General features: G+C 37.1%; 1 non-coding gene across 1 annotated transcript; it reads right to left on the bottom strand.

Annotated features, from left to right (window-relative positions):
* Positions 1-2,024: 2,024 nt before the first annotated feature.
* LOC118152505 (U6 spliceosomal RNA) lies at positions 2,025-2,131 on the bottom strand. Its single transcript, XR_004741266.2, has one exon. It is a non-coding gene; the product is annotated as a U6 spliceosomal RNA (small nuclear RNA).
* Positions 2,132-3,426: the final 1,295 nt, after the last annotated feature.

The following is a 3,426-nucleotide window of genomic DNA, read 5'->3' as shown; positions in this document are numbered from 1 at the left end:
TGAGTAGTTAGAAGTTGCACTGTAATCAGAGATTTAGAACAGAATGGCTTAATGAGAATCAGGGGAAAGACAATGAACCCCAAAAGTTACCATCTTGAAATTAACTCAAGGCAATAAAGAGAACACAATTCATACAAATGCAATTTTTTAAATTACATTTTTAAGTTCTGGGGTACATGTGCAGCTCCTGCAGGATTGTTACATAGGTACATATGCCATGGTGGTTTGCTGAATCCATCCCCTGTCATCTACATTAAATATTTCTCCTAATGTTATCCCTCCTCAATTCCCCCACCCCCTGCTATCCCTCCCTTAGTCCCCCACCCCCCAAAAGGCCCCGGTGTGTGATGTTCCCCTCCTTGTGTCTATGTGTTCTCAATGTTCAACACCCACTTATGAGTGAGAACATCCAATGTTTGGTTTTCTGTTTTTGTGTTAGTTTGCTGAGAATGATGGTTTCCAGCTTCATCCATGTCCCTGCCATGAACATGGACTCATCCTTTTTTATGGCTGCATAGTATTTCATGTTGTATGTGTGCCACATTTTTTTATCCAATCTATCTTTGATGGGCATTTGGGTTGGTTCCAAGCCTTTGCTATTGTAAATAGTGCCATAATGAACACACATGTGCATGTGTCTTTATAATAGAATGATTTATAATCCTTTGAGTATATACCTAGTAATTGGATTGCTGGGTGAAATGGTAATTCTATTTCTAGCTCATTGAGGAATCACCACACTGTCTTCCACAATGGTTTAACTAATTTACGCTCCCATGTGTGAAAGCATTTCTATTTTTCCACATCCTCTCCAGCATCCGTTGTCTCCTTATTTGTTAACGATTGCCATTGTAAGTGGCATGAGATGGTATCTCAGTGTGGTTTTGATTTGCATTTCTCTAATGACCAGTGATGATGAGATTTTTTTCATATGTTTGTTGGCTGCATAAATGTCTTCTTTTGACAAATGTCTGTTCATATTCCCACTTTTGGATGGGTTTTTTTTTCTGTAAATTTGTTTAAGTTCTTTGTAGATTCTGGATATCAGCCCTTTGTCAGATGGGTAGACTGCAATTTTTTTGCCCCATTCTGTTGGTTGCTGGTTCACTCTATTGATAGTTTCTTTTGCTGTGCAAAAACCCTTAAGTTGAATTAGATCTTGTCTTTCTATTTTGGCTTTTGTTGGCATTGCTGTTGGTGTTTAAGTCATGATGTCCTTGTCTATGCTTATGTTGTGAATGGTATTGCCTAAGTTTTCTTCTAGGTTTTATGGTATTAGGTCTTATGTTTAAATCTTTATTCCATCTGGAGTTAATTTTTGTATAAGGTATAAGGAAGGGGTCCAGTTTCAGCTTTCTGCATATGGCTAGTCAGTTTTCCTAACACCATTTATTCAACAGTGAATCCTTTCCCCATTTATTGTTTTCTTTTTCATGTTTGTCAAAGATCAGATGGTTGTAGATGTGTGACATTACTTCCAAGGCCTATGTTCTGTTCCATTGGTCTATATCTCTGTTTTGGTACCAGTACCATGATGTTTTGATTACTGTAGTCTTGTAGTACAGTTTGAAGTCAGGTAGCCTGATGCCTCCAGCTTTATTATTTTTTCCAAGGATTGTCTTTGCTATGCAGGCTCGTTTTGGTTCCATATGTAGTTTAAGGTGCTTTTTCCCAGTTCTGTGAGGAAGGTCAACTATAGCTTGATGGGGATAGCATTGAATCTACAAATTACTTTGGGCATTATGGCCATTTTCACAAATTGATTCTTCTTAACCATCAGCATGGAATGTCCTCTCTTATTTCCTGGAGTAGTGGTTTGTAGTTCTCCTTGAAGAGGTCCTTCACATCCTTTGTTAGTTCTGTTCCTAGGTATTTTATTCTCTTTGTAGCAATTGTGAGTAGGAATTCACTCATGATTTGGCTCTCTGTTTGTTTATTATCACTATATGAATGCTTATGATTTTTGCACATTGATATTGTATCCTGAGACTTTGCTGAATTTGCTTATAAGCTTAAGGAGATTTAAAAATATGGACTGCTTCACGAATTTGCGTGTCATTTTTGCGCAGGGACCATGCCAATCTTATCTGTATTGTTCCTATTTCAGTATATGTGCTGCCAAAGCAAACACACAAATGCAGTTTATAATTGCTTTGCAAAACAAACACGGAAACACTTCACCTAAAATTCACTGGATAGTTTCATTTTAGATACTTTATTGAATCTATAGAAAGATTCATAGATTTTGGCCAGGCGCGGTGGCTCAAGCCTGTAATCCCAGCACTTTGGGAGGCCCAGGTGGGTGGATCACGAGGTCGGCAGATCGAGACCATCCTGGTCAACATGGTGAAACCCCGTCTCTACTAAAAATTACAAAAAAATTAGCTGGGCACGGTGGTGTGTGCTTGTAATCCCAGCTACTCAGGAGGCTGAGGCAGGAGAATTGCCTGAACCCAGGAGGCGGAGGTTGCGGTGAGCCGAGATCGCGCCATTGCACTCCAGCCTGGGTAACAAGAGCAAAACTCCGTCTCAAAAAAAAAAAAAAAAAAAAAAAAAAAAGATTCATAGATTATATTTGAAATAAGCTATGAAATCTCACAAAGTAGACATAGAGTTTTTAGTGAAATAGATTCAGGGTATTTATCTATTCACTTTTTATATTTATAAGAGAAAAATCTCTGCAAGCTATTTTGATTTAGTTATAATTTTATGGTTATATTTTGAAAGCTATATATGTCACAGAATGAAACCCTCATGTTCTTAATCTGTAAAATCAAGGTAATTAATCCTCATTGGAAGTTTGAATAATGATGTTCCCTCCAAAATTCATGTTGAAACTTAATCTCCATTGTAATGTTATTAAGAGGCGAGGTCTTTTGGGGGAATTAAGTCATGAGGGCTCCAAAATCATGAACAGATTAGTGCCTTATAAAAAGGTTAAAGGAAACTAACCTGAGTCCTTTTTGCCCTTCTGCCATGTGAGGACACAAAGTTCACCTTCTCTGCCATGTTGAGGACATGGCAAAAAGACCCTCTTCAGGCACCAAATGCTGGCAGCTTGAACTTGGACTTTTCAGACTTCAGATCTGTCAGAGATAAGTTTCTGTTCTTTATAAATTACCTAGTTTTGAGTATTTTTAAATATCAGCACAAATGAACTAGACATAGAGTTCCTAGTGAAATTACAGGCACTAAATAAATGGTACAATTATGTGGTTGTTGTTATATTAATATATTCATTTCTGACATTTATCTGAAAGATCTCTGTTTCAACAGTTACTAATTACATTTGATGTGGGACACATTTTCATGCACAGGTCAAATATTTACATATGTCAATAGCAACTAGTATGATCCCGTTTTACTAACATTTTAAGAAAATTTCCACATAATTTTCTTTACATATAAACACATTTCCATTCTCAC

The sequence above is a fragment of the Callithrix jacchus genome, chromosome 3, assembly GCF_049354715.1.
Source record: "Callithrix jacchus isolate 240 chromosome 3, calJac240_pri, whole genome shotgun sequence".
NCBI classification, from domain to species: domain Eukaryota; kingdom Metazoa; phylum Chordata; class Mammalia; order Primates; family Cebidae; genus Callithrix; species Callithrix jacchus.
This window is presented reverse-complemented; position numbering and strand designations above follow the sequence as displayed.